The sequence below is a fragment of the Notamacropus eugenii genome, chromosome 1 (assembly GCF_028372415.1).
Source record: "Notamacropus eugenii isolate mMacEug1 chromosome 1, mMacEug1.pri_v2, whole genome shotgun sequence".
NCBI lineage: Eukaryota > Metazoa > Chordata > Mammalia > Diprotodontia > Macropodidae > Notamacropus > Notamacropus eugenii.
Window position 1 is genome coordinate 600,017,786 of NC_092872.1, and position 13,587 is coordinate 600,031,372.

Genomic DNA, 13,587 nt, shown 5'->3' on the forward strand with positions numbered 1-13,587 from the left:
CAGAGGTCCTTCTGAATCATCCTCAGTCCTCCCTGTATACTGTAAAATTATGTAAAATGATTATCCTGAAATTAATTCAGAGTCTCTCTATACATAATATACACTCCAGGGTAAAAACTGTCTAAGCTATGTAATAGGCAACTCTGATAAATAGGTCACTTGAATAGTAATCAACCTCATTAGGCCCACCTTCTCTCCAGGACAATGTAAACTCTTGGAAGGCAGGGATTGCATTAGTGTTAATCTTTGTATCTCCTGGCATTAATGTAATACCTAGCATTAATCAAGCACACATCAATGCTTTGAACCTGTAGGAGATTAATAAATATTTGGTAGATTCAATTTGTTTAACACGATAGGTAATTAGATGATGTAGAGGACAGAGCAGCTGTCTTAGAGTCAGGAAGAGACAAATTCAAATCTAGTCTCAGACACTTGCTAGTTGTGTGACCCTGGGCAAGTCAATTTACCTCTGTTTGCCTCAGTTTTCTCATCTGTAAAATGGAGATAATAATAGGACTTACCTCTCAGGATTGTTGTGAGGATCTTTCTTTAAAAAGCAAGAAAAGAAGAACAACCTTGTTAAGTTGTACCTCTCAACATAATATCTGATCATGGACCATTCTATCTCAATCTGTTCCCTCTCTGCTCCTTGCCCCTTCCCCACTTTATGACTTATTGGAGGAAATTCCAAAAAACCAAAGAAAATCAAATATAGTGTAAAGTGTGCTAGACTTTGGAGTTAGAACTCTCTGTCTTTTATTTTCACTACCCATGTAACCCAGGACAAATCACCCAGCCTTTCTGATTTCCAACTCTTTCATCAGGCAAGGAAGGAACCAGATGGGTTAGTAAGACGGAGAGGTCAAACATGCCACCATAGTGCATCCTGAACCAGATTAAAATGTAACTGGGTATTATTTAACAAAATAAATAAAAACACAAACATAGATAATGTTCATATGTATTTTCTAAGTCTATATGTGACCCATAGGGATCTATCTATCTGTCTGTCTGTCTGTCTGTCTATCTATCATCTATCTATCTATCTATCTATCTATCTATCTATCTATCTATCTATCTATCTCTCTATCTCTCTATCTCTCTCTCTCTCTCTATCTCTCTATCTCTCTATCTATCTATCTATCTATCTATCTATCTATCTATCTATCTATCTATCTATCTATCTACCTGTCTGTCTAGTTAGTTGCACACATTTCTATTTGATTTTGGCACCACTGAGTTTGAAGATAGACCTGGATTAGAGCTGTCCCTATTACTAATTTTCCCCGAATAGAGCTACATAGTGTGTTAGTTACTGTTGGCAACCTCTGTGCCTAGGGCTCATGTGATTGAGACCCACTAATTTCTAACAGATGATTTATAAATAATAAAAATTTTTTTCCTGAAACAGACTTTTTAGCATGTAAAAAATTTTTTCTGCCTCAAACCTTGGGCCAACCTAATTATGTTTTTCTTTCTTTTTTAAATTTCTTGCCAGCACAGGTTTTTCAAGGAGATTGGACCTTTTCTGCTTTTGAACATTTTAAACAACAGTTTTTAATCTTCATCACATTAATCTTCCTTATATAGGAAAAAAGGTATGACATAGAGGAAAGAGCTTTGACTTTAGAATCAAATTCTGTCTCTCACGCTTATTACCTACATGACCTTGGAAAACTTATTTAACCTTTATGGGTTGCAGTTTCCGTTTCTGTAAAATGAGTGGATTGGGCTAGATATCCTCTGAAGTCCTTTCTAATTCTCCATTTATGATCCAATGGTCCAAACTGTCCTTTCCACAAGCCTCCTCCATATCCATGCCCCTGATGTTACTCCTCATATATAGAGCTCTCAAGATGCCCTCAACTCCTGGGAACTACTTGAGAGCAGGGACTGTCTTTTTCCATTCTTTGCATCTTTAACACTTAGCATAGTGCCTAGCACATTTGTTGTTTTGTTGTTTGGTCATTTTCGGTAGTGATTGACTTTTTGTGATTCCATTTGGGGTTTTCTTGGCAAAGATACTAGAGTGGTTTGCCATTTCTGTCTCCAGTTCATTTTACAGATGAGGAACTGAGGTAGATTGGATTAACTGCTGCTGTTTCAAAATTTCAATATTAGTTTTGTGTGCCCTTCCCCTTCCACTCTGTTTGTAAGGAACTAAATCATTACATCTGATGAACAGCAAAGATTTCAGTACACCTCAAATGGAGAATATCTATCAAGCAGAGAAATGTTGGCTTTTTTAACAGAAGCAGATCAAAATGAAAGATGCAGGACCCCTTCAATTCTTCACTAGTCTTAGGAAAATTTTCCAGAATACTGCTTCGCACCATTTTTGCAGCAAATATTTGTGCGTTCTGGATCTCTGTGTTCTTGTAATAGTAATAACTTAATCCTTGGATCCTTCCAAAGGCTCATGAATTTTGATTGATGCTCCAGATTCATGACGTATTTCTTTGATTCACTGTCCACCTGCATCAACAATACACTCAGCCAAATCTTTGGGAATAGTGACTTGTGTTATAATAATGGGTCCCCAAGATCACCAAGTATAAGCCATGGCTCCCTGCATAGGAATAATCATATCCAGAACCATCCATAAACTCAGCGCTAAAACCATCCATGCCAGCATAATGGTCACCAGGTCTTCCTCTTTTTTTCATAAGCCATAAGATCTCCTCTAGGTGGTGGTGGTAGTGGAGGAGGAAGAGGAAGATTTTGAGCTCTGCTCATATCCAGGAGGAGGTGGGGGGGTCCTCTGTGAGGGCTCATGTCATCATAACCAGGACCTGAGAGCATTCTATCAAATCCTCCTCTTCCCCACAGGAGAAATCCTATAGGGCATCCTTGTCGATCATCAAACATCATTGTGAAATCACCATAGTCATACATCATAGAAATTGGCATAATAGGATCGTGCACATCCCTTGATGGGAGAGTCAGTTATAAGATCCAGTATGATCTTTGTGCATTCCACCATCTTATCAGACTTTCCACCAAAAAGAACAATTCTCTCTGTGGAATGAGAACAGCATTCCCAGAAAAGCTTGATAGTGTTCTCTTGAATTTCTTTGATTTTAGCACCTTTGACCCCAATAATATCTCCTGGTGAATCAATAGCCTTAACTCTCAAAGTCACTTCCTTTATAGTGTTGGTAATTTAAGCATTCCCAAGAATCAGATTTGAGTGGAAGCTGGTTGGTTGCAGTAGGAGAAAATAACTGCAGGCCTTCTTCCAAGGTAGGGATGATTTTCTTCAGAATTTCTACAATTGTTTCAATATCTGCCCTGATATTCAATATGTCCTTGGGGCCACTGCTGTCTAGGACTGAAACATTGGCATCGTAGTCTGTACAAAATGCTTTAGTATTTTTACCATCTTTACCAATCACTGCTCCAACATTCTTGCTTTGAAGGAAAATGTGCAGTTCAACCATCTCATCAGTGTTTCTAGATCTTTTAAAGGCTTTCTCTTTCTCCCTATCTTCAGCAGAGTGCTTACCAAATTTGCCATTGGTTTTAGAATTGGGGAAAGTTTCTTCTGGCATCTCAGTCTCCATTTTCTCAGATTAAATGGGTAGACAATCTAGAAGTTTAAGAGCATGAGAAATGCCAGCTGAGAGAGGATGATGCCATAGAGAAACACAGAGGATAATGGTGTCACTTCAAGCACCCTCCTCCTCTCACTCTCACACACTCTAAAGAAAAGTATCTTATCCCTAAGAAGCATAATTGTCATAACCAGAATAAAACCTCAGAGCTATTTTCTTTAGCTAGGAAATGGTAGGGTTTTTCTTCCAAGCATTGGGCAAAAAACCTTAAAATACCACATCCTGTGGGAGCTGGAAGTCCTGTAACAACCTTGACCTCAAATTTAAAATGACCAGGCTTATATCACCAAACAAAGCTGCTTCCTCAGTCATGGAGAGAGGAATGGTGGGGGAACTCAGGTTGGTAGATAGTAGAAAACTAGGAGGGGTGGAAATGGATAAGGAGGGTATAGGGAATTGCCAAGAGGGGACAGTGAGGGGCTTAGGGAAAACAGGAGATGGCAATGATTTGAAGAGACCAGAGCAAGGAGCCAGGGCAAAAATAGTTTTCAGTATTCATCCACTTCACCCCTCAGGTCTCACTAGGGCCTCAACCTGCAGAACAGATGACTGGATTCTATAACATTCTCTGTTTTATCTCCCTTTGTTTCTTTGCAATCTACTTCCATCTTTGCTGTGAGTAGGTCTAATCTGTTGCGAAGTCTTGTTGAAGCCTTGGAAACATCTTTCCTATAAATCCCTTTCACTCCATTTAAACACTGCCATCCAGGCACAAGTCTCACAATCTCACATCTGGGACTATTGCAGTGGGAATCTACTGAGTGATCTCTCTCCTTCAGTTCTCCTCCACTCCAGGACCAACTGTTAAAGTGGTCTTTGTAAAGTGCAGACTTGCTCACGTCACTTAATAAACTCCATTGGTTCCCTTTGAACTCCAGCATTAAATATGATATGCTCTATTTGGCAATCAATCGATGGACTATAGGTTACTCTGGATTAAGATTTGCTTATTTATATCATATCTGTCTTGTATGTACAATTTTTTTTGCATGGTGTCTCCCCATTAGAATGAAATGTCCTTGAGGGCAGAAATGGCAGTTTTTACCTTTCTTTGTATCCCCCATGCTTAGTGCCTGGCACATGGTAAATGCTTAAATAAATCACTTGTTGACCAGGTTCCCTCATTCATCTCATCCTTGTTCTTAACATTTACCTATCTATCCTCTTGAACTACCCTTCCTAAGTTCTGTACTCATTTGCCACCTTTGTTTTCCTTCTTGCCAATTAGGCTCCTCCTCAATTTTCCCTTTCTTTTTCAGGTGCTTGACACTGAGCTCCATCACATACTATTAATAAAATAACTCTAAGTGTGGGCATAGGCTTATATGCTCTATTTTCTACCCATATCCCTGGTTGCCAAGTGGGAAGGGACAAGAAGCTGTGCCCAGAATCCTCCCCTTTAATTTCTAGAATTCTTCTTTTATTCTGATTGGTGAGATCCTATCAGAGTCCACTATTTCAGGTAGACTCCCTGAATATTTTATTGTAATCCCTACCCATGTTGTTATCAGTTGCCCTTGCCCTACGTGTGTGTGTCTCTTTCCTCTTCTAGTTTTGGAACCATAATCAAATCTCCTGAAAAGGGTGTGTCTTTTGACTCCCTGTAGCTCTAACTACCATACTTTTAACTTTCAAAATCAAAATACCCTTCTTTAGCTACCACTCTTCTTTATGTGTTACCTCCCCCATTAGAATGTAAGCTCCTTGAGGACAAGAACTTTCTTTGATTTTGTTTTTCTATTCCACTGTTTGACACTTATGAAATACATAATGCAAACCATGATGAAAATTCATTCTTTTATGTTCTTTCCTTTGATTCTTTAAACTATCTATGATTACACAAGTCTGAGACTCATTCTGCCAGAATACTATGGCTGAAAAAATCTACCACCTGATGGGCAACCTTCAGGTGATGAGATGAGTCTAGGGATGGAGGAGGGAGCTAATGACTCTATGAGAAATCAAGAAATTATAAAACAAAACCAAAAAATTTAAAAAAAGAAGATAATTTGAAATATCTCATCTGGAAAAAAACAACTGACCTAGAAAATAGGTTTAGGAGAGACAATTTAAAAATTATAGGACTACCTGAAAGTCATGATCAAACATCACTTTTCAAGAAATTATCAAGGAAAACTGCCTGGTATTCTAGAGTCAAAGGGTAAACAGAAATCAAAAGAATTCACCAATTACCTCCTGAAAGAGATCCTAAAAGGAAAACTCCTACGAATATTGGAGTCAAATTCCAGAGTTCCCAGGTCAAGAAGAAAATGTTGCAATCAGTCAGAAAGAAGCAATTTGATTAATGTGGAAATACAATCAGGGTAACACAAGATTTAGCAGCTTCAACATTATAGGTTCTGAGGGCTTGGAATATGATATTCCAGAGGTCAAAGGAGCTAGGATTACAATGAAGAATCACCTACCCAGCAAAACTGTATATAATCCTTCAGGGGGAAAAATGGGCATTCAGTGAAATAAGGGACTTTCAGGCATTCTTGATGAAAAGACTAGAGCTGAAGAGAAAATTTATTTTCAAATATAAGACAAGAGAAGGATGAAAAGGAAAGAAAAATCATAAGGGACCTATTAAAGTTGAACTCTTTACATTCTTACATGGAAAGATGATATTTGTAACTCATGAGACCTTTCTCAATATTAGGGTAGTTGGAGGGAATATAAATCTATGTGCTGTGTGTGTGTGTGTGTGTGTATGTGTGTATACATATACACACAAATAGAGATATATCGATATAGAGAGGGCACAAGAGGAGATGAATATGAAGGGGATGACATCTAAAAAATAAAATTAAGGGATGAGAGAGAGGAATGTAGTGGGAGAAAGAGAGAGGGAGAGATAAATGGGGTAAATTATGTCACGTAAAAGAGTCAAGAAAAATCTTTTACAGTGGAGGAGAAGACAGGAGTAGTGAGAGGGAATGAGTTGAACCTTACTCTCATCAGATTAAGATTGAGGTGGGAATAACATATACATTCAGCTGGGTATGAAAATCTATCTTACCCTATAGGAAAGTAAGAGGGAAGGGGATAAGAGAGAGGAGGATGATAGAAGGAAGGGCACATTGGGAGAGGAGGTAATCAGAAGCAAACACTTTTAAAGAAGGAAAGCGTCAAAGGAAAGAATAGAATGAATAGGGGGCAGGATAGGGTGGAGGAAACTATAGTTAGTCTTTCACAACATGACTAATATGGAAGTGTTTGCATGATTACACATGTATAGCCTGTGTTGAATTGTTTGCCTTCTCAATGAGGTTGGGTGGAGAAGGAGGAAGGAAGAGAATTGAAACCCGAAGTTTTAAAAATGAATGTTATAAATTGTTTTTACATGAAACTGGGAGATAAGATATACAGTCATTGGGGTATAGAAATCTATCTTGCCCTACAGAGGAGGGCGATAGATGAGAGGGCAGACTGGAGGAAGCAGAATGAATGCTCCCTTGGGGGTGAGGGGAGGGGAGAGATGGGGAGAAATTTGGAACTCAAAATCTTGTGGAAGTGAATGTTGAAAATTAAAAATTAATTAATAAAAAGATTACAACTTCCTAAAGAATAAAATAAAATACTTTGATAAATTAAAATAAAATCATCTTGACTCTGGGGGAAAATAAATTAGATCTTTCCAAGGTCTTAGTTTGTCTGAGGCAATGCCCATTCAATGACTGAGTTAGGGTATGAATTCTAACAAAAGATGGCTTGGCTTGTCATGACAAAAATATCAGTGAAAACACCTTCAGAGTTTTGGCCAGAACAGAAAACAAATGCTATTTACACTCATTCTAAGCCATTAAAATCTAAATAATGAGGCACAGAGACTATTGATGGCCATTCAAAGAAAGCCAGAATGATGTAGGTTTAAAGGGGTGGTCAAGTAGCAAAATATGAAGCAAAATGAGCTTTTTTTAAAAGCCTCTTTTTTCCAGAGTTATATTTCAAGAAATCATTGATGAAAACTAGATAAGAAGTAAATTGTCCCAGCTTTTTAAAAATAATGATAACAGTAAGTGAAGAATATAAACCTTGATCCCCAATATCTTGCAAAATACAAGAAACCAGAAATTACATTCCTGTGGACAGAGCATCCACATGTAAGGGTAAGGTGTCTAAAGTGGAGAGATAGACTATATGTGGTGAGAGAAGAGGAAGAAGAAGAAGAAGAGAGAAGAAGAAGAAGAAGAAGAAGAAGAAGAAGAAGAAGAAGAGGAAGAGGAAGAGGAAGAGGAAGAGGAAGAGGAAGAGGAAGAGGAAGGAAGGAAGGAAGGAAGGAAGGAAGGAAGGAAGGAAGGAAGGAAGAGGAGGAGGGGAGGGAATAATAGCAGCTTTCCCCAACTTCTGCTCAAATTGCCATGGCAGGTCCCCAGAGGGCAGCTCCTACTGCTACATGTAAAGACCTTTAAAACAAAATATTCTCTAAAAACCTGGCTCACTCCTTCTCACAAATAGAGAATCCATAGGAGGAGTAAGCTTAAACTTTGACCTTAATAATAGTGTGGTTGTTGTGTTCATCCTTCGTTTTCAAAGAAGACCATGACATCAGAGGAATGATGACATGACTTGTACTTGACTTTGTTTTGAGTGAGGGAGTGCTGTGCAAGGTCACCAAACCTTACCTTCTCCTCCTGAAGCATCTGGATCTAGTAATCAGATATTCATCAGGATGACTGGAGATGGCCCAGAATGCAATGGGAGACCTTGGCTTTTTAGGCCAAGGCCTTTTTAGGTACCCATTTATGATCATTGTGATATGTTGCTGTAATCTCTTTGTTAATAGTTTATTTAAAATTTTTGCATCAATATTCATTAAATAAACTGGTTTGTGGTTTTCTTTTTCTGTTTCTGATCACTGTGGTTTATGTATCAAAACCATATTTTTTGTCATAAAAGGAATTTGTTCAATGACTCCTTCTTTATATATTTTTAAATAATTTATGTGGTACTGGGATTAGTTGTTCCATAAATGTTTCATAGAATTCACTTGCAACAATTCAGTTGTTTCTCTGATGACATCTTTCACACTTTCTTCTATTTTCTTCATTTTTTGAACTTTGTTTTATTTTCTGATATCTCAGGGAGTTTAACGGAGAAAGATCAGTGAATTGGGCATGCACTTGGAAAAACTAAAAAATGAAAATAACTCCTTAAGAAGCAAAATTGGCAAAATGGAAAAAGAAGTGCAAAAGTTTACTGAAAAAATAATTCCTTAAAATAGCAGTGAGGCACATATTTAAGAAATATGTATGGCAAAGGTTTAACTCACCACCCCTGCTCTGGAAGTCCTCTCTGTGTAGACACCTTATGCAGAGGTAAAGCCTGAATAGCAGAGATTACCACGGAAGACCATGGAGGTAAGCCTTAAAAAAATTCCATAAAAGGATTGGTTCAAGGAACTTGGCATGGTTAACCTAGGGATGGAGGAGGGAAGCATATTAGCTGTGAAGTATCTGAAGGCTTGGCATATGGAAAAGAGATTATGATTGGTCAGGTTGACTCTAAAGAGAAGAATAAAGAGCAGTGGGTAGAAGTGACAAGGATAAAAAATTAGATTTATATAAGGAAAAACTTTATAACAAATTCAAACCGTCTGAAAGTAGGAGGTTTAAGGAGGTCTTCAAGCAAAGGCTATCATCTCTGTTGTAGTGGGGTTTCATTTGGGGGTATGATTTGGATTTAATACCTACTGAGGTCCCTTACTATGAAGATTGTCTTCAGTAGGCTAGGGATATTTGGCTGTTGTTTATATCCAATCACCCATACCACTGCCTTCTTTTTTGCCACAGTAGGACATGAGGCCTTGTTTCTTAGTCAAAAAAAAAAAAAGTTTGTTGTTGTTGAAGAAGGAAAGGAGTGGGACAGAAAGACTGTATACCAAGCATATCAAGTTACCTAATGGGGGCCTTTTCTTAGACTTGTTTAAGGCTAAGGAGGAACTCCAGATAAGACAACTACAGTTCTTATCTGAGGCATTTTGAGGGAGTTTTGAGAGTGGTACCTTCTTATTGGAGAAGATGTAGGGATATTCATAAGGTTAGGCTGATATGCACATTTAGCCTATAACAACGAAACACTAACATTTCTGCTAAGAGAAAGATGTTTTGCTAATCATATTGCTTAATGTCCATAAATACTACAGTTAGTTGTCTTTTAAGAACAGCCCTGTCTCAGGTCACTCCACTCACAGCTCTGACGCATGAACCCTTCATCCTCACTGGATCCATATCTTTGAAATGAAATATTAAAAAATAGTAACTCTAAAATATCTACCAAATCAGTGTTGGCCCCAGAGGGTCATGTATATGTTCCCTACCAGACAAGGCCTCTATTCTCTTCAACCTAGTGCTTCAATGACCAAAGAATTTTGAAACTCTAAAATGGAAAATTTTAGGAGACAGGAAGAAAAGTTAACTGAAACTCTGAATCATGGAGTCAGTCTGAACTTTGGCAAATAATGGAACTTGATTCCTTAACCTTACCCTTTCCCCTTCAAAAATTGATTTCCTAGTTTTAAACCTGCCTTTAGATTCATGTACCTATGTGTTAATCTCTCAGATAATCAATGCCTGTCTTTGTTTCCATGTTCTGACCTTCAGAATTTGCCTGTCTTTAAAGCATTTATTTTGACTGGCTTATATCACTACCACCTAAGACCCACTTATGACAATAAAGGCATCTAGGGTCATTTGTTTTGGCAAATATAGAATGTTTGGCTAATAACCCAGTCTGCTATTTTTCAGGGTAGAATCCTTGTTATGGTTGAAGGTGGGGACAGGTGGAGATACTGGTAAAGTATCAGGAGGATGTTAGCTTGGCAACTCTCATTGAAATGGCATTTCACAGAACAAATCCGTTTAATAAAAAGGATTTGTTCTGCAAAACTTGGACTCAGTCAAAAGTCCTCACTGGAGGATAGAAGTGACCCCGAGGCTGCAGGTTCCCCACCCCTGAACTGTTAGACTCTATGTTCTTTAAAGGCCTTTCCAGTCCTAAATCTATGACACTATGAGTTGGACTACTATACTTCGCATAAGGTTTCCCTTGTGACAATGTATTTTATGGCCCAGTCAAAGGCCAATATCCCCAATATTTTCATTAAGGATATAAGATACAATACTTAGTACTTTTCAAAGCTGTAGAGACTTATTTTCAGGGCCTCAAAATACCTTAAAACTTCGAAGAAGGAGTATAAATGTAACTAGCCAGTAAAGAGGGGGGTCAAAGGGCAATAGGCATTTTTTTCCCTCCTAGGCAAAATATTTTTTAAAGAAGTAGAAAATATTAGTAGACAGGAAAATAAAGTCTTTTAAGAATTGTGAAATATTTTCAGGGGAAACAGTTTAAAATTTTCCATGCTATCAGAATGTTGAAGCCATTTTTTGTTCATCAGTGTTTCTAAAAGTTCTAAAAATTTTTTGTTCATCAATGTTTCTAAAAGTACACATACCAGAGATAAGAGAAGCAGCCTTTGTTCAGTGTTGCCAGTATACTTGTGGTTCCCAGAGGATAGATGCCCAACTCCCTATCTGGTTTCCTGTCTTGGTCCCTTATTCTTCCCTGGGGCTTGGCATCTGGCCTTGGCCTCAGAGCCAGCAGGATGTCGTGGGTAGAGCAATGGACATGGAGTCAGGAAAACATAGGTTTGAATTTTACCCCAGATACTTTTTAACTTGGTAAGTCATATGACCTTTCTGAGCTGTTTCCTCACCATAAAAAGGGAATCAAAATACCTACTCCATAGTTTTGTTGGAAGGCTCAAATAAGATAATATATGTAAAATGTGTTGAAAACCCTGAAGTCTATATAAATGCATGTTGTCATGATGTCTAGTATTGTCCATATAGTCTTGACTCAGTCTTGGGCAAAATTACTTAACTTCTTAAACTGTTGAACAGAGCTAAGCCTTTAGACAGATGTGATTTGTCAAGTGGCCATTATGAACCAGAGAGAATTAGGAGAGGAGGAAAGACGATCTTCTTTGCAGGGAAATCATCCAAATTACTTATTGACAGACAACAACATCTGAACATGGTGGTCCTAGGGTCCTGGGGAGGGATTTAAGAGAATGGGATAGTTTAGAGTCAAGGACATATCGTTTCCATGTATGTTTCATTTCCTCTGATGCAGTGTCTTTAGGATCAGAACCTACAAGGGACCTCAAAGTTCACTGAATTCAACTTCCTTATTTTATAAATGAGGAAACTGAGTCCTAGAGAGGTGATGCATGATGTGCCCAACATCACATTGTGAGTAAATTTCTGAAGTGGCGTTCAAACCTGGGTCTTCCTAATAATCAGCCCAATGATTTCCCCACTGTGCCAATCTATGCTCTTTAAAGCTACAATTCTACCATTAGAAGTACTAACAAGGATGAGCTGGTCGCCATGGATGGAGCACTGGCCATGCAGTCAGGAATATGACCTCAGATACTATTTATCTGGGTTATCCTGGGCAAGTCATCTTACCCCTGTTAGCTTCAAGTTTCCTCAGCTGTGAAATGGAGGTAACTATAACAATAGCATCTGCCTCTGAGGAGACAGTATGGTAAAAGTGCCTAGCACAGTGTCTGGAACAACACTGACTAACTGATTAACAGTTACTACCCCCCATCTTCTGTAGGACTGAACACATTTTACAATGGAAAGGAGCCGCTTGTAGACTCTGCTGTTTCAGTGCTTTTAAGTTCATGTTTCTTCTTTTCCTTCTCTCATGATACTGGGCCCTATTAAGGTTGAAGGTGGGACTGTTGATGCAGGGACCAATCCTGAGAAAGAGAATGGCATCTTCACATAGCATAGTGTCGTGGACAGAGAACACAGTACTTTGACTTATGATGTCCTGGGTTTGCCTGACTATCACAAGTTTATTATTGTTCGGTTGTATCTGACTCTTTGTGATTCCATTTGGAGGTTTCTTCCCAAAAGTACGGGAGTGGTTTAGCATTTCCTTCTCATTTTACAGATGAAGAAACTGAGGTAAACAGGCTTAACTGACTTGCCCAGGGTCACACAACTAGCAAGTGTCTGAAGCCAGATTTGAACTCTGGTCTTTTTGACTCCAGGCCCAGTGCTGTATCCATTTTACCACCTAGCTGCCCCTATTACAGGTTATTCAACTTTTGTAAACCTCAGTTGTCTCATCTGCTAAATGAGGAGGCTGGACCAAATGGCCCCTAAGGTCCCTTTCAGCTCTAGCATCATATAAGAAACCTAAGAATTAGAGAGAGCTATTAGACCTAGTCCTTCACAGCAATGCAAGGACTTAAAACATTCCCAAAGGACTCGAGGCAAAATGCCATCCACATACAGAGAAAGAACTATGGAATCGGAATGCAGAATGAAGTAGAGTATTTTCTCTTGTATTATGTTTTGTTTTGTTTTTCCTCATGGCTTGTCCCATTCATTTTAATTCTTCTATGCAACATGACTAATGTGAAAATGTGGTTAATAAGAATGTATGTGTAGAATTCATATAAGATTGCATGCCATCCAGGGAGGGAGGGGGAGAAAATCTAACACTTATGGAAGTGATGGTAGCAAAGTCGAAACACATAAATTAATTACAAAACCAAAAAACGGGGTAGATAGTGGTCTTTGAGACAGTTGGATGATCTTTTTTTGGAGATGTAGAAGGGATTCATGTTCCAGCAGCGTGGACTAAATGTTCTCAGAGAATCTTCCAACTCTTGAAACTCTGTTACTCTTTTAGAAAAAAAAATCATGTAAGGTTGAAAGACAGGCTGGACCCACCAAAAAAAGCAGGGCTTTCTTACTTGCTTAAATTTGTTGGAGAGAAAGAATTTAAGTTTCCTGATGTCAAGGATTGGTTCTTTTTTTACATTGTATCCTCAGTCCTTACCTGCTTCTGTTGTGGTTGTATGTTGGGAAGGAATCAAAAAGAAAGAGAGGGGAGGAGAAGAAAGGAGGAGGAGCCCATACAAGAGATACACATTTTAATACAA

At 38.4% G+C, this 13,587-nt stretch overlaps 1 pseudogene; it reads right to left on the reverse strand.

Moving 5' to 3' along the window:
- Window positions 1-2,304: 2,304 nt before the first annotated feature.
- LOC140519159 (heterogeneous nuclear ribonucleoprotein K pseudogene) lies at window positions 2,305-3,566 on the reverse strand (annotated as a pseudogene).
- Between the last annotated feature and the right edge of the window lie 10,021 nt (window positions 3,567-13,587).